Source organism: Nomascus leucogenys, chromosome 13 (assembly GCF_006542625.1).
Source record: "Nomascus leucogenys isolate Asia chromosome 13, Asia_NLE_v1, whole genome shotgun sequence".
Lineage (NCBI taxonomy): Eukaryota > Metazoa > Chordata > Mammalia > Primates > Hylobatidae > Nomascus > Nomascus leucogenys.
The window spans coordinates 27281105-27301625 of record NC_044393.1 but is presented as its reverse complement, the minus strand read 5'-3'; the positions used below and the strand labels follow the sequence as shown (position 1 = coordinate 27301625).

Here is a 20521-nt window from a genome sequence, read left to right as displayed (position 1 = left end):
ATCAAGTCTATGCTCAAAAAGATTGGGGTTTTGGAGCATTTCAGATTTCACATTTTCAGATTTGGGATGCTTAAACAGTAAGTATAATGCAAATATTGCAAAATCAGAAAAAATCCAAAATCTGAAACACTTCTGGTTCAAGGCATTTTGTTTTTTTTGTTTTTTTTTGGCGGGGGAGGTTTTGAGAAAGAGTCTCACTCTGTCACCCAGGCTGGAGCGCAGTGGCTCGATCTCGGCTCACTGCAACCTCCACCTCCTGGGCTCAAGCGATTCTCCTGCCTCCATCTCCCAAGTAGCTGGGACTACAGGTGCCACCATGCCCAGCTAATTTTTGTATTTTTAGTAGAGACAAGGTTTCACCATGTTGGCCAGGCTGGTCTCGAACTCCTGACCTCAGGTGATCCACCGACCTCAGCCTCCCAAAGCGCTGGGATTACAGGCGTAAACCACTGCACCCAGGCTGTTCAAGGCATTTTGGATAAGGGATACTCAACTCATATACCATAATGTCTGCGCCAGGCCCCATCTACTGATTGTAGGACCCTGAACAAGTTTTTTCCTCTTTACCCAGCTTGTGGCACCTCCTTGAGGTAACAGAAGCCTAAAGCAATCCTATACATACCAACAATGACTCAGACACCTTAGAAATGAAGCTCTGAGTCATCACACCAGGACAAGAGCCCTCACTATCTCAGTAGTTATAACGCTAAGGGCATAGAGGATGTGGAATGAGTAGGGAAAAGAGAAATGAAGTTCCAGCTATTACTTGGCAAACAGTTTCAGAGGCAAGGGCTATTTCTTGCTTGTTAGAACAGCGAGCCTCAAAATCTATCACCTGGGAATCTTGTTTAGGATCTCAGATATGATCAGTTTTAAGTGATGAGAGTCTAACATGTGACCTCATCACGGAGGAGAGGTGGAGATAATCTGAGGTGAGACGATGAACTGAAAGCCTTCATTATTATTAGCAACAATCTTTTTTTTTTTTTTCAGAGAGAGTTTGGCTCTCTCAGGCTAGATTGCAGTGGCACAATCTCGGCTACCTGCAACCTCTGTCTTCCAGGCTAAAGCCATTCTCTCACCTCATCCTTCCAAGTAGCTGGGACCACAGGCACATGCAACCACGCCCAGCTAATTTTTGTACGTTTTGTAGTGTCAGGGTTTCACTTTGTTGCCCAGGCTGGTCTCTAACTCCTGAGCTCAAGCGATCCACCCATGTCAGCCTCCCAAAGTGCTAGGATTACAGGCGTGAGCCACCATGCCCAGCCAATTAGCAACAATCTTCAATAGAGATCAGTGAGGATGGAGTAAAGGAAGACTCCATTAATTTGATTTTGTCCTGTCTTCTTCCAAAATTTCAGTAAACTAGATGGAACTTTTATTTTTTATTTTTAAATGTTTTGGGGGCCGGACACGGTGGCTCACGCCTGTAATCCCAGCGCTTTAGGAGGCCGAGGCGGGCGGATCACCTGAGGTCAGGAGTTTGAGACCAGCCTGGCCAACGTGGTGAAACCTGGTGTCTACCAAAAATACAAAAATTAGCCGGACATGATGGCGCGTGCCTGTAATCTCAGCTACTCAGGAGGCAGAAGCAGGAGACTCACTTGAACCTGGGAGGCGGCGGTTGCAGTGAGGTGAGATTGTGCCACTGCACTGCAGCCCAGGCGACAGAGCAAGACTCTGTCTCAAAATAAAAAAAAAAATTAAAAAAATTGTTTTTTTTGTAGACAGCGTCTTGCTCTGTCACTCAGGCTGGAGTGCAGTGGCACCATCTTAGCTCACTGTAACATTGAATTCCAATGGTCAAGCAATCCTCCCGCCTCAGCCTCCCAAAGAGCTAAGGACTACAGACATATACCACTATGCCTGGCTAATTTTTGTTTTTTGGTAGAAACAGGTCTTACTATGTTGCCCAGGCTAAGATGCAATTTTTTAAAGACTCAGCAGGTCCGATCAACTAAAATGTGAATATACTGGAGAAACAAAACAGTTTGCAGAAACCTCGCTGAATGGTAACAAGGGTCTGTCAGGCTCCTGAAATTACAAAATGTGAAAAAAAAAAAAAAAAGGAGGGGGAGCTCTGGGATATAAAGTTGGTAAAAATAGCACAAGGTTGGCCAGGGCACAGTGGCTCATGCCTATAATCCTAGCACTGTGGGAGGCCGAAATGGGAGAATTATTTGAGGCCAGGAGTTCGAGACCAGCCTGGCCAATATGGTAAAACCCCGTCACTATTAACCATACAAAAATTAGCCAGGCGTGGTGGTAATTCCAGCTACTTGGGAGGCTGAGGCATGAGAATCGCTTAAAACTGGGAGGAGGAGGTTGGAGTGAGCCAAGATCGCGCCACTGCACTCCAGCCTGGGCAACAGAGGGAGATGCTGTCAAAAAAGAAAGAAAGAAAGAAAGAAAAAAAGTAGAACAAGGTCAGAGAAGAGTTAGATTTTGCCAAAGTTTTCAGTTGGGGAGATAAAAGAATTATGGCACAATGAATGGAAATTAGTGAGCTGAGAAAAAGTAACAGAGAAACTGATTTGTTAAAAAGAAAATCAATTTCAGTCAGGAATCCAAGAGAGACCCGAGCACAGGTGGGAGTGAGAATGAGTGAGGTAAACCTCCAAACGACCACCAAACCAGAGATAAGGAGGTCTGTAGGCCTGGGCTCTTCTGAAGGACAACTCATTGATGGAAAAGAAAGAACCAGTAAGAGACAAAGAAAAAATGTTCAGAGATGCTAGAGGAAAGGCAGAAATACAATGTCAAAGAATTCAAGGGAGAAGAGAGATTTACACAAAAGTGGAGGAAAACTGTCAAATGCTGAAGAAAAAAGGAGGAGGATGAAGACTATGAAAGGGCCATTAACTTTGGACAGTAAAAGTCAGTGGTGTTAAAATCTAGGAAAAATGAAGTTCAGTTCTCCATGCTGAAAAGCCCATGACTATGTCCATCACTTTTTAGAAATATAGAAATTAGGCTGGGTGCAGTGGCTCACACCTGTAATCCCAGCACTTTGGGAGGCCGAGCGGGTGGATCACGAGGCCAGGAGATCAAGACCATCCTGGCTAACATGGTGAAACCCTGTCTCTACTAAAAAAATACAAAAAAATTAGCTGGGCATGGTGGCGGGCACCTGTAGTCCCAGCTACTCAGGAGGCTGAGGCAGGAGAATGGCATAAATCCAGGAGGCAGAGTGAGCCGAGATCGCACCACTGTGCTCCAGCCTGGGCGACAAAGCAACACTCCGTCTCAAAAAAAAAAAAAAAAAAAAAAAAAAAAAGAAAGAAAGAAAAGAAATATAGAAATTAGTTGGCATAGTGGATCAAATCTGTAATCCCAGCACTTTGGGAGGTGGGAGGATCACTTGAGTCCAGGAGTTCAAGACCAGCCTGAGCAACACAGTGAGACCCCCATCTCTACAAAAAATTAAACAATTAGCAGGGTGTGATGGTATGTGCCTGTAGTATCAGCCACTCAGGAGGCTGAGGTGGGAGGATCGCCTGAACCCAGGAGGTTGAGGCTGCAGCGAGCCATGACTGCACCACTGCAGTCCAGCCTGGGCAACAGAGTGAGACCCTGTCTCAAAATAAATAAAATAAATAATAGAAATATGGAAACTAACATTTCTGAATTGAAATGCAAGCAAAAATGTCACCAGGAATCCAGGAGAGACACACACTGGGAGGGGCTTTAAAAGATCAACAAGATCAGTGACTTACAAGTTTTACAGCAAAACTCCGAAATAGAAAACAGAAAACATGTAGAGGCTTTGGTTGAAGTGGTGGTGAGACCACTAGGGCTCTGCAGAACACAGTTTAAAGCATGATAATACAGAGTGCAATCCTTTGTTCACTCAGAAAAAAGACACCCAGAGATGCATGGATTCTTCCAGTAATGGAAAGAGCCCATAAGCACATCAGATGTGGATTCTAAACCTAAATGGGCCCCTACATAGCTCAGTGGCGCTGAGCAAAGCATTTTCCCTTTCTGGGCCTCAGTTACCCCATCTGTCAAGGGAAAAGATTGGGCAGGATGACCTTTTTGAGTCCCTGACAGGGCTGGCATTCTGTGATCCTGAAGCTCCCTGTAAAAGTAGTACTTCACATTCTTCCCCACCAGCATGAGCCTTACTACAATCCTAAGCATTTCCCCAGGTATTAGCCTAGTGAGGGCCAACCGCTTGCTGGAGGGCACTCAGCAAATAAGCAGGAGGGTACACTTGGCCTGACCCTGGGGACATGAGGGTCTCAGCTTATATCTCATTCTGCACTGTGTCCATTTAGTCAGATGAAGCTCACTGAGATTTCAAGCACTTAAAAACATTGCTTTGGCCAGGCGAGGTGGCTCACACCTCTAATCTAGCATTTTGGGAGGCCAAGGAGGGTGGATTGCTTGAGCCCAGGAGTTTGAGATCAGCCCAGGCAACATGGCGAGATCCTGTGTCTATAAAAAATATAAAAATTAGCCGGGTGTGATGACGTGTGCCTGTAGTCCCAGCTAGTCAGGAGGCTGAGGTGGGAAGACTGCTTGAGCCCAGAAGGTGAAGGCTGCAGTAAACTGAGATTAAACCACTGCACTCCAGCCTGGGTGATGGAACAATCCTGTCTCAAACAAACAAACAAACAAACAAACAAACAAACAAAAAATATATATATATATAAATTTCTTTGTTAGTTTAATAAAGACAATAAGAACAATAAGAAAGTTACTGGCTTTTGAAACTACAAGCTGTCTTGTTTTATAGCTTTTTCCCATAACCATGTTTGGCCTTTGTCAGGCAGGCCTTGCCAGGATGTGCTGACACCAGGCCGCTAGCTAGTATTCTACGGGCGAAGTGAATCACTTTTGATTTTGGCAAGATTGCAGACAGACAACCAAAACAGAATGAAGGTATGGCCGGGCGCGGTGGCTCACACCTGTAATCCCAGCACTTTGGGAGGCCAAGGCGGGCAGATCACGAGGTCAAGAGATCGAGACCATCCTGGCCAACATGGTGAAACCTCATCTCTACTAAATATACGAAAAATTAGCTGGGCGAGGTAGCGGGTGCCTGTAGTCCAGCTACTCGGGAGGCTGAGGCAGGAGAATGGCGTGAACCCGGGAGGCGGAGCTTGCAGTGAGCCGAGATCGCGCCACTACACTCTAGCCTGGGTGACAGAGCGAGATTCCATCTCAAAAAAAAAACAAAAAACAAACAAACAAACAAAAACCACAGAATGAAGGCAACAAACAAAGGGGGCATACTGGAGAGAATAACCTGGAAGGGGTCAGCTGGAGCGGTGCTGAAGCAGTTATGGTTAGAAAGCCACAGGAAGTGGCCACAGGACTGGCTGGGAAGGCAGTCAGTAGAGCTCCTAAGCAAACAGATTCATATCCTCTCTCTTTATACCTTTGAACAGTGGCTATATGAGTAATCATTACAGCACTTTCCAATTTACAGAGCACCTTCACATTTAACATCTCACTGGATTATCATGATGGTACCGTAAGCTAAAACACTGAGGCACTGGCATCATGGCTACTACAGACATGAAGAAACTGAGGCTTAAAGAGGTGACATGGCTGGGCACGGTGGCTCATGCCTGTAATCCCAGCACTTTGGGAGGCCAAGGCAGGCAGATCACCTTTGCAGTGAGCCGAGATCGTGCCACTGCACTCCAGCCTGAGTGACAGAGCAAGACTCCGTCTCAAAAAAAAAAAAAAAAAAGAGGTGACATGGATTGACCAAAATACCACAACTAATAAATGGCACAGCTGGAATTGAAACCCAGGTCTTCTGATCCCAAATGCTCACTTTATGCCCTAAATCACACTTTCTCCCAAGTCATCACAGATGAAAAGACTGAGAGTGAAAAGAAGAGAAATTCGGAATTGAGAAGACTGCCTCACCACACCCACTCCACACTGAACATGTCTTTATCTCTGCTTAAGCAGTTAGGATTAGGCCACAGGCTCTAGGATTAAGCCCTGATATGTAGTGAATAAAAAGAAAGCACAGATGGAGGACTGGAATTAGTCTTTACCCATTAATTCAATTAAATAGGGGAGATAAGGTCCATAAACAAATTGTTACAGTTCAAGGCAGTATACATATAAGCTTATGAACTGGACAAACTCAAAGGTAGTTTCTCAACCTTGGTACAACTGACATTTTAGGCCAGATGATTCTTTGTTGTGGGAGGTCTGTCCTGTGCATTGCAGAATGTGTAGCAGCATCCCTGGCCTCCAATACTAGATGACAGTGGCACACTCCCCCAACAGTTGTGACAACCAAACATGTCTCCAGATAATGCCAAATGTCCTCTTTGGGGCAAAATCACTCCCAACCGAGAACTACTGCTCTAAGGGTTACAGAGGTTTAGGGCATAATTGAGTCAATGCAGCTTGTGGGTGCTGGGAAGAAGTTTCATGGAGGAGGTAATATCTGAACTGCACCTTGAGAAATAGATAAAATTCCTGTAGATGAGAATAAGAATAAAAGAAGAAATTCCAGAAAGGGAGAATAACTTAAAGGCAAGGAGATGAGAAAGCACAAGGTCTGCTGGAAATAGGAAATATGGGTAAAAATGATAGCTGGAGGCTGGCCATGGATAGCTATCCATCAACTAATATTTACAAGATACACATACATAATGAAACAGCCAACAATACACCATATCACATGTTTAACAGTATACAAGTCACCTCAGTGGCACACGTTGAGCATCTCTAATCTGCAAATCCAAAATCTGAAATGCTTCAAAATCCAAAACTTTCTGAGCACTGACATGACGCTCAAACTAAATGCTCATTGGAGCACTCGGATTTCAGATTTTCAGATTAGGGATGCTCAACTGGTAAGTATAATTCAAATATTCCAAAATTGGACAAAATCCGAAACCTGAAACACTTCTGGTCCCAAGCATTTTGGATAAGGGATACTCAACCTGTATTTCCATGTGTCCCACTCTCTGAAGGATTGAATGCTGCTTGAGTTATCACATTTACATTGCAGCTAGTGTTTGAAACATACACTCAGAGCTAATGAAGCTCAAAACCAATGCAGAGGCAGGAGAAATAACTAAGGACTAGGATGGTCAGGAGTTTCCCAAGGGAGGGGAGAATGATGGGCCCTAAAGGGATATGTTTTGAACAGGGGAAGGGAGGAGAGATATTACAGGTGAGGACATCAGGGTTGGGAAAGAAAGAATTAAAGACAATACATTCAGGCAGGGCACCTGTAATCCCAGCACTTTGGAAGGCTGAGGTGGGAGGATCACCTGAGGTCAGAAGTTCAAGATCAGCCTGGCCAACAAAGTGAAACCCCATTTCTACTAATAATACAAAAATTAGCTGAGCATGATGGCGCATGCCTTAATCCCAGCTCAGGAGGCTGAGGCTTGAACCCAGGGGGTGGAGGTTGCAGTGAGCCAAGATTGCACCATTGCACTCCAGCCTGGGCGGCAGAGCGAGGCTCTGTCTCAAAAAAAAAAAAAAAAAAAAAAAAGACAATACATTCAGGAAACACCAAGAACAATGTAGCTGGGAAAGAAGACAAGCTGCAGAAGTAGGCTAGGTCAGAATGCAGAGCACCTGAGCTGGACTTTACTACACAGACAACCCCTGAAGGTTTCTGAGGAGCAGAATGACACAGAAGCTTAACTTTTTTCAGTTGTTTAAAACTTGGTCATGTTGTCCACGTGGTTATCTTAGCTACACTTAAACCTGGGAAGCAGTGAAGATTACCAACGACTCAGCCCCAACCTTAAAGATCCAATTTAATTGGGCTAACATAGGGCCTGAGTATTGTTTTTAAAGTTTCACAGGTAATTCTTACATGCAGCCAGGGCTAAGAACCACTGGTTTACAGTAACGCCCTCATTCTCCAATGAGAAAAGAGGCCCAGAAAATTTAAGTGATTTCTGAATTCACACAGCCAGCTAGGTGTGGAGCTGGAACTAGCATGGAACTAGCTCAGCTCTGAAAGAGATCCCAGAGTACTGGGCTAAATTCCATACTTCAGTCTAGAAGATGCACAATTATCTGATGACTTGGCTCTTAAGTTTCCTCAGGGTTAAAGGCTGAATTAATCTAATCATGAAACTATTGACTTAAACATCCCCTCAAGTGTCTACGGTAATGGTTGTTGGTTCTATTGCTGTCTCCTGGGGGCCCTTAGGAAAGCAAAGGATCTCAGGGGACTCCCCCAGGAAGCCAGATAAACAAGCCAAACCACCCAGCTCCATGGAAGACTTTTAAAAATACAGCTGAGATTTTTCACTGCATAAAGGAAAGTCTGGGTACCTCTTCGCCAGAAGAAATTTTCTCAGAGATGCTATCCCCTCTATCTCCATAAGCTAAGGGGTGGGGAAGGATCAAAGGCAGCTACTTAAGTAGCTCATATGCTCACAGATCCTCACTATAACAGGAAGTACCCCTGCTCATCCTCAGGCCTAGATAAGGGCCATTCACACCCCTCATATTTTCTTGAAAGGAAAAGGGCAGCAACCCCTGCAATAGGCCCACCTTCCTGTTGTGTCACTTCTGGGTTCTGGCAGCAGGTGGTAAATGAGAGGTTTGTAGAGACTGCCAAGCTGGGAATCTGAGTCTGTCCTATATATTAATTCTATCCATTCCAGGGTCCTGGTATAAATAACTGCTAGAACAAAGCAAGACCCATCCAGGATCCTTCTTTTTAATCCCAGACACCCATCGGCCAGCGGAATCATACTAAAGTAACTCTAAAAGCAGAAGCACAACCCCCTGCCTTCCACTCCTGAAGAAGGCAACTCGGGACACGAGGAAAGATACCACCAGCAAAGCCCTGGGGCGTGCTCTTAGATGGCTCCGGGTTCCTGCCAACTGTAAGGCGGAATCCCTGAAAACAATTTGTACTTTAAGGCAGCCTGAGTGAGGTAAAGGACAAACAAGAGCCCTAAAATGCAGTATATAATACTCATACAAGCCAAATTTATTGAGCGCTTACACTATGCCAGGTACCATGATAAGCACTTTATCGATTCATTATTTCATTGTGCTTCCCAACATATTTAGTTAGGTATTGTAATCCACCCCATTTTACAGATGAAGAAACTGAAGCTCGGACGGGGTATTGTAATTTGCCAAAGGTCACACAGCTAGCAAGTAGCAGAGCAAGGATTTGAACCTGAGCAATCTGCATCCTGACCTCTATAACCAATTTTCCCCACTTGATGCCATCTGATCATTAATCCTTCTAATGCATATTCTCAGGTTAGGTGACTGGAGCTTACCAGGATGTTACTATAAAATAATTCTGAAAATTGGCTGGGCGCAGTGGCTCATGCCTGTAATACCAGCACTTTGAGAGGCTGAGGTGGGCGGAGTTTGAGACCAGCCTGGCCAACTCGGTGAAACTCACCTCCACCAAAAATACAAAAAATTTGCCAGGCGTGATGGCGGCCACCTGAAGTCTCAGCTACTCAGGAGGCTGAGGCATGAGAACTGCTTGAACCTAGGGGGTGGAGGTTGCAGTGAGCTGAGATTGTGCCACCCCACTCCAGCCTGGTGACAGAGCAAGACTCTGTCTCGAAAAAAAAAAAAAATTCTGAACATTGAAAAGCCCCATACAAAATTTAGGCATTATTATCATTACTACTTTAATGTGAGACTTGTACCTACCTGGGGGTATTGGAAATGCAATATAACCTGTGGACTAATCATCCAAAGTTATATTTTAGTGAACACCCTGGTTAAAACCATCCCAACAAAATGACTTAAAAGCAACACTTTCTCCTAGCACTTTGGGAGGCCAAGGCAGGAGTTCGAGACCAGCCTGGCCAACATGACGAAACCCCGTCTCTACTAAAAATACAAAAATTAGCCAGGCGTGGTGGTGGGTACCTATAATCCCAGCTACACGAGAGGCTGAGGCAGGAGAATTGCTTGAATCCGGGAGACGGAGGTTGCAGTGAGCTGAGATCACACCACTTCACCACTTCACTCTAGACTGGGCAAAAGAGCAAAACTCCTTCGCAAAAAAAAAAAAAAAAAAAAAAAAAAAAAAGGCAACACTTTCAAAAGTTAAAAAATGGGGCTAGGCATAGTGGCTCACACCACTATGGGAGGCCAGGGTGGGCGAATCACTTGAGGTGAGGAGTTTGAGACCAGCCAACATGGCCAACATGATGAAACCCCATCTCTACTAAAAATACAAAAATTAGTCAGGTGTGGTGGCATGCACCTGTAATCCCAGCTACTCGGGAGGCTGAGGCAGGAGAATTGCTTGAACCTGGGAGACAGAGGCTGCAGTGAACTGAGATCATGCCACTGCACTCCAGCCTGGACCACAGAGTAAAAACCTGTCTCAAAAAAAAAAAAAAAAAAAAAAAAGGAACCAGCCAGAGTGGCTCATGCCTATAATCCCAGCATTTTGGGAGGCCGAGGCGGGTGGATCACCTGAGGTCAGGAGTTCAAGACCAGTCTGGCCAACATGGTGAAACCCCATCTCTACTAAAAATACAAAAATTAGCCAGGGGTGATGGTGTGCACCTGTAATCCCAGCTACTTCCCAGCTACTCAGGAGGCTGAGGCAGGAGAATCACTTGAACTCGGGAGGCAGAGGCTGTAGTAAGTCGAGATCCTGCCACTGCACTCCAGCCTGGGTGACAAAACAAGACCCCATCTCAAAAAAAAAAAAAAAAAAAAAAGCAGGTCGGGCACAGTGGCTCATGCCTGTAATCCCAGCACTTTGGGAGGCCGAGGCTGGCGGATCACGAGGTCGGGAAATCGAGACCAGCCTGACCAACATGGTGAAACCCCGTCTCTACTAAAAATGCAAAAATTAGCCGGGTGTGGTGGCATGGGCCTGTAATCCCAGCTACTTGGGAGTCTGAGGCAGGAGAATCGCATGAACCCGGGAGGCGGAGGTTGCAGTGAGCCGGGATCACCCCACTGCACTCCAGCTTGGGTAACGGAGTGAGACTGCGCCTCAAAAAAAAAAAAAGAAAAAAAAAAAGCCATCAACTTGTATCCATGAAAGAAAATTCAGCCTTAAAAATATAGAAGCACTGGGCCAGGCGGAGTGGCTCACACCTGCAATCCCAGCAGTTTGGGTGCCTGAGGTGGGTGGATCACGAGGTCAGGAGATCCCGGCCATCCTGGCTAACACGGTGAAACCCTGTCTAGGCCGGGCGCAGTGGCTCACGCCTATAATCCCAGCACTTTGGGAGGCCGAGGCGGGCGGATCACGAGGTCAGGAGATCGAGACCATGGTGAAACCCCATCTCTACTAAGAATACAAAAAATTAGCCAGGCGCGGTGGCAGGCGCCTGTAGTCCCAGCTACTCGGGAGGCTGAGGCAGGAGAATGGTGTGAACCTGGGAGGCGGAGCATGCAGTGAGCTGAGATCACGCCACTGCACTCCAGCCTGGATGACAGAGCGAGACTCCATCTCAAAAAAAAAAAAAAACAAAAACAAAAAACTGCAAAACTTACAATAGAAAAATCTAATAAGTAATAAAATTAAGTATAAAGAGTGGCTATATCCAGAATTTTACTTGATCAATTGAAAACCCCAGACTGTAGACCATGGGCACTTTTAGTTAATAGGGGGATTAGCATCAAATGCTATAGCTAAAGCCTGGTGGAAACCACCACTGTATTTAGAAAATTAATTTTCATTTACTATATTAAATCTCTAGGGAAGATAAAAAGTGGCACCTCCACACAAAAAGACTCCATATAACACATTATTCCCAAATCCAGGGAGGACACCAGCTCCCTATCAATAACATTAATTAATGTTTGCCACTGTAATTAGTGTTTATAAAGAATTAAATTCAGAATGCAAAGAAGCCGGATTCCTCCAAAGTGCACCCTATTCGGCCATCAACAATTTTTTTTTTTTTTTTTTTTGAGACGGAATCTCACTCTGTCACCCAGGCTGGAGTGCAATGGTGTGATCTCGGCTCACCACAACCTCTGCCTCCCCAGTTCAAGCGATTCTCCTGCCTCAGCCTCCCGAGTAGTTGGGACTACAGATGCGTGCCACCATACCCGGCTAATTTTTGTATTTTTAGTAGAGACAGTTTGCCATGTTGGCCAGGCTGGTCTTGAAGTCCTGACCTCGTGATCCGCCCACCTCGGCCTCCTAAAGTGCTGGGATTACAGGCGTGAGCCACCACGCCTGGGCAACAAATTTTTATTTACAACTGATAAAATGTCAAATTCTGTCATGTGCTATAAGACATATCACAGAACTTTGAGTGGAGTACTAGCCCTTTCACTGAAGAGATAAAATCAGAAGACATAATACTACCCATTTTTGTATAACATGTAAAACACCCTTCATGTATCAGTTAATTTCACATGAATGAGAGAGCAATTAATTGTAGGTAAATATTATACATTAGTTTTACAGAATTAGCACAGTGATTTTTAAAAATTCATTTACCAAAGAAAGCCCTGAAACCTGGTAAATATCCATAATCAAGCTAGCTAAGTTTTTGTGTGCTATTTTCAAGTGCTATGAAAAAAGAAAGGTGGGGGGGGGGGCATCTTTTAGAAGAAACAATTTGACATCCAGTTCTGCAGTAAACCCAAAATGTTATCAATCTTTGCACTTGAAAGTACTTTTTGATGCACCCCTTCCTTTCACCATTCCTATCCAGGCTTGTCCGTTTTCTTCCAGAATCTCCCATTTGGCCTTTTTTTCTTTCCTTCTGTCTTCACTTCTTACCTGGATTTGTTCATTCGTTCATCATTTACTAAGTGCCTATTATCAGCCAAGCAAAGAGCTAGACCCTGGTCCCTGCTCTTAGGAAGCTTACATGATACTAAGTAAAGCTGTTATCTGCCCATCTCAATCACCATCACCAGCCTGCAAGCTTTAGCAAAGGCTTTGTATTTCCAGAAGCTAGCAGCATCTGGCATATAGCAGACACTCTAAAAATGTTTGTTGGATGACACTAGATTACTTTAGCAAGCTCTTTTTTTAATCCATAAATATTTTACTATATATCTTCAAAAAAGATTCTTATTTTTCTTTCATTTTTAAAACACAAAAACATTATGTGCACAATGCAAAAATGATATAGAAAGGTAAAAAAGTAAATTCCCCAAGCATCTCAATCCCACCCCTGGAAGTGAGGACCATTAGAGCTTGGTATATATCTTTCCAGAACTCTCCTATGTCAGTATACCCCCACACCTGACACACATGCACTTTTTTGAAACAAGTTATTTGACAGTTTCTAACTCTAGCTGCTCAACCTTCTAATCAAGTGGTTCTCAAAGTGTGATCCTTAGACTAGCAGCATCAGCATCATCTGGGAACTTGTTAGAACTGCAAATTCTCGGATTCCACTCCAGAGCTAACGAATCAGAAACTCTGAAGGTCGAGCCCAGGAATATGGGTTTTAATAAGCTCTCCAGGTGATGCTGGTGCACACTAAAGGTTGAGAACCACTGCTCTAAGCCAGCCAAGCCAATTTTTTTACTGTCCGTTAAACATGGCAGGCATTGCTATCTTGTCTGTTTTATCAGCCCCTGATTGAAAATGTTTTCCTGTCCTTTTGATTAATTCTGACCCTATCCACCTGTCAAAGCCCAGAAAGTCAAAACCCAAAGTGGTCCCACCACATCTCATACTGATCCTTCTTGCCCCCTTTCCCCAGCTCCCATGATACAGCTAGTCCCTCTACCATACAATTTAACAATATATATATGCTGACTTCAACATTAGAGAACAGTGCTTTACTCTTCCCCAACAGACCATAGCCTCCTTGAAGACATGAATCATGTTTTTGTATGTCTTCTCCCACCCCTGTTCTAAGCACATAAATAGAATCTTAATAGAGTTGCTAGTTAATGTCTTTAAGGATGAATTCACTGAGAAGAAATACTGATAAACCTTTAGTGGCTAAAAAGTCTGGAATTTCAAGTGGTAGCTAGTTCTGCGACCTTGGACAAGTTCAATTCTCAAGGTGCCCCCCACCACCTTTCTTTCTTAATAGTGCTTGAAAATAGCACACAAAAACTTAGCTAGCTTGATTATGGATATTTACCAGGTTTCAGGGCTTTCTTCGGTAAATGAATTTTTAAAAATCACAGTGCTAAGTGAGAAGGATGGACTTAATGACTCAGTGCTCCATTTCATCCTGAATAACATACAATTTAATGAAACACCCCACGTAGGAATATCTTATTCCATTATAGTCTAATATTGCTTTGCTTGTAACATTAATATGGGAATGTTTAGACTTGATTTTAGTACAGTTAGAGACAATGTTTCCCAATTAGCTAGTAAGCTCTCTCAACAGGAACCTGTTTGATTCAACTGTGAATCTTCCACCATATCCGGCGCCATACATCCATGCCTTACCCCTAGTCAATACATTTACAGAAAATTATTTGGAAAAACTCTTTAAGAAGCTTCATTTAAATAAAGAATCTATGCACATATCTGCTGCCTCCCAAAGGACCCTTTTGAATATTTATTATTATAAATACCATGTAATGATATACACTAAAAATTGTGATTACTTTGATACAAGCAGGGGCAATCAGCCACAGAAGGCAAAAGAATGTAAAAATGGATTTCTCATGCATTTAGGGACAGACTAAAGGGGTATAAGCCTCAGACTATCCTACTGCAACATGCAAATGAAAACTACCCTGTACATCGAAATAGCATATACCAACTCCACTGTTGGGGATAAACAGGCATTTTTCCCTGCTCAGAAGTAACAATTTAGAATAAAACAAAAGCAGCCGGGCTCGGAGGCTCATGCCTGTAATCCCACCACTTTGGGAGGCGGCGGCAGGCGGATCACCTGAGGTCAGGAGTTCAAGACCAGCTTGGCTAACATGGTGAAAACCCATCTCTACTAAAAATACAAAAAATAGCTGAGCATGGTGGCGGGCACCTGTAATTCCAGCTACTTGGGTGGCTGAGGCAGGAAAATCGCTTGAACCCAGGAGGCCGAGGCTGCAGTAAGCCGAGATTGCGCCACTGCACTCCAGCCTGGGCAACAAGAGCGAAACTCCGTCTCAAAAAAAAAAAAAAAGAATAAAAGCAGCTCGGCCGGGCTTGGTGGCTCACGCCTGTAATCCCAGCACTATGGGAGGCTGAGGTGGGTGGATCACGAGGTCAGGAGATCGAGACCATCCTGGCTAACAACGGTGAAATCCCGTCTCTACTAAAAAAATACAAAAAAATTAGCCGGGCGTGGTGGCGGGTGCCTGTAGTCCCAGCTACTCGGGAGGCTGAGGCAGGAGAATGGCGTGAATCCGGGAGGCGGAGCTTGCAGTGAGCCGAGATGGCGCCACTGCACTCCAGCCTGGGCAACAGAGCGAGACTCCGTCTCAACAAACAAACAAACAAAAAAAAAAAAACAAAAGCAGCTCAATCGTGAGTGCATGTTCGAGTAACAAAAACAAGATTTTTTTTTTTTTTTTTGAGACGGAGTCTCGCTCTGTTGCCCAGGCTGGAGTGCAGTGGCGCCATCTCGGCTCACTGCAAGCTCCGCCTCCCGGATTCACGCCATTCTCCTGCCTCAGCCTCCCGAGTAGCTGGGACTACAGGCGCCTACCACCACACCGGGCTAATTTTCTGTTATTTTTTAGTAGAGACGGGGTTTCCCCGTGTTAGCCAGGAAGGTCTCCATCTCCTGACCTCGTGATCCACCCACCTCCGCCTCCCAAAGTGCTGGGATTACAGGCGTGAGCCACAGCACCGGGTCCATAAACAGGCTTTTTGATGCAAGACTCTTATATGCAAGTTTTCAAAAACAACAGGGTGGATGGAGGCCTTTGAGTGGTAAATGGTGATGACAAGTTGAATCTGAGGGAAGGGACAAGCAAAGAGAAACTGAAGGGCAGGAAGGAGGAACAGAAGGCCAGCAGAAGAACACCACACTTTGAGTAATGAAAAGGGACGGTGGAAATTCACTGAATACTTACCAAGGATCTACTGTGAGCCAGGCATCTGGAGCTGCAAAGATGGACCATGCCCTCAAGGGGCTAGAAGTCCGCAGGGTAAGACTGAGGCTAAGACCCTGTTTTGTGAACGTGTAATTCTAATTGGGAAAATCAAGCAGGGAAGGCTTCACAGAGAAGGTGGTGATTTAGTGGAGCCTTTGAAATGTGGAGGAGGATTTGCTAAGGGAGAAAAACGACAGTTTGAGCTAGTTATTTTGGGGGAGAAACATTCACATATTTTTATAGCTGTTCATTTGGAACTTTAAATCATGGGAGGCTTCTTAAATTCAGCACCACTCTATCAATGTTCTCTTTCTCTTCTTACTTTATCTTAAATACTGAAATGTTCAAGCCCAACCTTGGGGCAAAGCCAGAAAGCCCCGGACAGAAAGCCCCGGAATGAGGTGAGTGCTAGCCAAATCTGCTCTGTCACTTCCAAGTCCAGCCCGCCCAGCTAGCCCAGTCAGCCCAGTCCTGCTCTCTTGGCAGGAACGGAAGGCTAATAATATCCCCTGAGGGCCAGGGTAAGGGGGGGCGCCGTGGGGGGGGGGGTCTGGATGCCAGCAGGCAAGGATCACTCTTGTTCTGTCAGTAAGCCACCAAAGGAAAGCTTCCCTGCCTCCTAAGCCATGGGGCTCCTAGTCTACCTGTGATAGGGAGGCCAGCTCTGCAGGAAGAAAAAAAGGGCTTCATGACAAGGAAGGGGGAAGCATTTGGACTGGGAAGTGCAGAGGTGGTTATGCGAGGTTATCTTAATAAAATGCTTAGCAAGATCCCTGGCACACAGCGAGCGTTGGAAGAACGTTAGCTCTTATATTAATAACACTTATTATTACAGTGACACCTCAATTGTACTCCGACAACAAGAAAATCTTTCTTGTGCAGCCTACTTTTATGACGTTCGAGAGCAACTTCAGAGATGACAAGTGATTTCAAAATTTTTTCAAAGGTACGAGATCAAATTCCAACCGCACTGGCCCGAGAGCCCGAGACCCTGAGTTGAGAGCTGACCCTGCCACTTGTCAGCTGCGTGACCTTGGGCATGGCACTTCACCTTTCCGTGCCTCAGTTTCCTCGGCTGTTAAGTGGGGCTAAGAAGCCTCTCCCTGGTAGGGTAGTCGTAGGGTCCCGTTAGAGGATGCCTTCTGCTGCTCTGGGGCCGGACGGGTGCAAGGGCTGCTCACGGCCCCTCTTCCAAGCATCTGGGCTCTTGGAGCGGGCGAGGTAGATGGATGAGCAACCCCAAGGCCCACCAAGCTCTGCCGCCTGCAGAGCCAGAGCGAGAGAAGGGTTCGCGCCTGCGGGGGGCGTCCCTGTGACCCAGGGTGTTGAGCCCGGAGGGAGGCTCTCTTGCTGCCCGCACGCTGTCGCCGGCGGGCTGGGCGCGGGGAGCGGCCGAGGAAAGCCGAGCTGACCTGGGTCCGGCGGGCGGGCGGGACGGGGCAGAGGGCCCCGGGGGCACGGGGGAGGCAAGCAGCATAGGCCCCCAAGGGCCCCGCCGTGCCGCGGAGATGATGCGGGGAATGAGCAGGGCAAAGGAGCGACGCCCCCGAATGCGGCGCCGCGCGCCCCCCGCGGGCCGGGCGGAGGCGCTCACTCACCTGAGGCGCGGGCACCCGCCGTCAGTACAGCAGCAGCAGCAGCGGCGGCGGCGGCGAGGGGGCGGGGGAGGTGCTGCGGCCCGCGCAGGCGCGCCGAGGACGCCAGGGCAGCGCATGCGTGCTGTGCCCGTCCACCTCGGGAACTACCGAGAAGATGGTGGTTGAGCCAGGAGAGGCCGGCGGCGCCATCTTTGATGTAGTTTTTCTTGCTGCGGAGTTTCCTCAGAGAAGAAATCTCAGATTTTGGAGGTCCTGGGCGGGAGGGCCATCGAGCGCTGCGTCTGGAGCGCTTCCCTCAGTTCCCTGAGTCGCATCCTTATGAAGCCGCTAAGAGCTCTTGCAGGGTATGGCATCCTCCTTTTAAGGTGACCTAGAGCCATACCCAAGGTCACAGGGCGCCTAGCACAGTGCTCGGCACGTGGAAAGAGCTTAGTAAATTTTTGGTGAATGAACATAGTAATTTAAGAACTAGAGTCCAAGACTCCGGGCTCCGAATTATCAGTCCTCCATTGTATCACCCCTTTTACAACCGTCAGCCAAATCATCTACTTTCTTGAATGCAACATTAGAGATGGAATTTTTTTTCCCAGAATGATTGCAGATATTAAGCTTAATGACCCAACAATTTGACACCAAAATGTACAGGACACACTCTCTTCCTCTATTTATTATCTATTATTTCTTTAGCATTAAGTACCACTGACTAAAAGTTTTGTTTTGTTTTGTTTTGTTTTTTGAGACGGAGTCTCGCTCTGTCGCCAGGCTGGAGTGCACTAGCGCGATCTCGGCTCACTGCAACCTCCGCCTCCTGGGTTCAGGCGATTCTCCTGCCTCAGCCTCCCGAGTAGCTGGGACTATAGGCGTGTGCCACCAGGCCTGGCTAATTTTTCTATTATTAGTAGAGACGGGTTTTCACCGTGTTGGCCAGGATGGTCTCGCTCTCTTGACCTCGTGATCTGCCCGCCTCGGCCTCCCAAAGTGCTGGGATTACAGGTGTGTGAGCCACCGCGCCCTTTTAACCCGAGCCAGTGTCGCCATCTCGGCTCAGGTTCCCAAGTCCCTCAGCCTCCCAAGTAGCTGGGACTACAGGTGCGCACCACCATGCCTGGGTAATTTTTGTATTTTTTTTTTTTTTTAGTAGAGATGGGGTTTCACCATGTTGGCCAAGCTGGTCTCAAACTCCTGACCTCAAGTAATCCACCCGCTTCAGCCTCCCTAAGTGCTGAGATTACAGGTGTGAGCCACCACGCCTGGCCACTAAAGGCATATTCTTTTAATTAAGGCAAACTGAACAAATAAATATTAGCAAACATTTCAGAGGGTAACAATAATATTGTTATTCATCAAGCACAATTCTTGAACCAAATTTAGTTGGAGAGAAAACTAACATTAATTGAGCACAGCCATTTATTTTATGGTTTATGTTTGTTAACATGTACTGAATTCAAATTAGTTCTAGTTCACCATCCACTATTTATCCATATGTCCTTGGTTAGACAATTAAGTCTCTCCACGCTTCTGCATGCCCGAGTTCCTCATCTATGTCACACACCCAGAAATAGAAGTTACAAGGTTGTGGCAAAGACTGAATGATAATATGCATGTAAAATGCTTAGAGCTCAGTAAGTATTATTTTTCTTTGTTCTATTTTACTTTTGAAGACACAAAACATACTTCTTGAGTTTGAAGAAATCCTTATAAGCAAAAAATGCAATACAATGAAGGCTGGGCGCGGTGGCTCAAGCCTGTAATCCCAGCACTTTGGGAGGCCGAGGCGGGCGGATCACGAGGTCAGGAGATCGAGACCATCCTGGCTAACACGGTGAAACCCCGTCTGTACTAAAAATACAAAAAAATTAGCCGGGCGTGTTGGCGGGCGCCTGTAGTCCCAGCTACTCGGGAGGCTGAGGCAGGAGAATGGCGTGAACCCGGGAGGCGGAGCTTGCAGTGAGCCGAGATCACGCCACGCCACTGCACACCAGCCTGGGGGAGAGAGCAAGACTCCGTCTCAAAAAAAAAAAAAAAAAAAAAAAAAAAAAAAGCAATACAATGTAATAAATAAAATAGGGGAGGGTATAATCATCTTTAGAGAGATAATCTATCCCCATTTTACAGATGAGGAAATTGAGGATAAAATGAAAATTCACGGCCGGGCGCAGTGGCTCACGCCTGTAATCCCAGCAGTTTGGGAGGCTGAGGCGGGCAGATCATGAGGTCAGGAGATTGAGACCATCCTGGCTAACAAGGTGAAACTCTGTCTTTACTAAAAATACAAAAATTAGCTGGGCATAGTGGCTGGCGCCTGTAGTCTCAGCTACTCGGGAGGCTGAGGCAGGAGAATGGTGTGAACCTGGGAGGCAGAGCTTGCAGTGAGCCGAGATTGCTCTGCTGCACTCCAGCCTGGGCAACAGAGCGAGACTCTGTCTCAAAAAAAAGAAACAGAAAAAAGAAAATTCACTCCAACTCTCTCCATTATACTACTTCGTTTATGAAAGTATAGGCAATTAAGAACATTTCTCTGATTCTTGAGATACAGATAGATAGAGATAGAGATAGATATAGACGAGGGTCTCACCATGTTGCTCAGGCTGGTCTAGAACTCTTGGACTTAAGCAGTCCTCCTGCCTAGGCCTCCCAAAGTTCTGGGATTACAGGCATGAGCCACTGTGTCCTGCCCTGCTCTGATTCTTAAATGTTGGATTTCCATGAGACCATCCAAACTTTCCCTTCTTGCTCTACTGTGGACTATATCATTCATTCTCAAGTCATCAAGAACTAGACATCAGCAACTCTCAAATGTTATTTCCAGTCTAGATTTCTCCACCCAGTTCTCCACCTGTGTTATTTGACAGACCAGTTGATTTCTCCATTTGGTATCCCAAATAGAACAAGCTTTCCCATCTCTAATTGCTCCATCATCTACCCACTGTTCAAGCTTTACCTCCTGCAGCATACTGATACTGCTAAACTTTTATATTATTTAA

The 20521-nt window shown here is 45.9% G+C and overlaps 1 protein-coding gene across 3 annotated transcripts in view; it reads right to left on the bottom strand.

Moving 5' to 3' along the window:
• The window catches only part of NDRG3 (NDRG family member 3), a 95233-nt gene extending 77620 nt beyond the window's left edge, over positions 1-17613 (bottom strand). For all 3 annotated transcript variants that reach the window (XM_030825908.1, XM_030825909.1, XM_030825910.1), the window contains exon 1: positions 17538-17613. The gene's annotated coding sequence lies outside the window, so the exon portion shown is untranslated. The remainder of the gene's footprint in view (positions 1-17537) is intronic.
• Positions 17614-20521: the final 2908 nt, after the last annotated feature.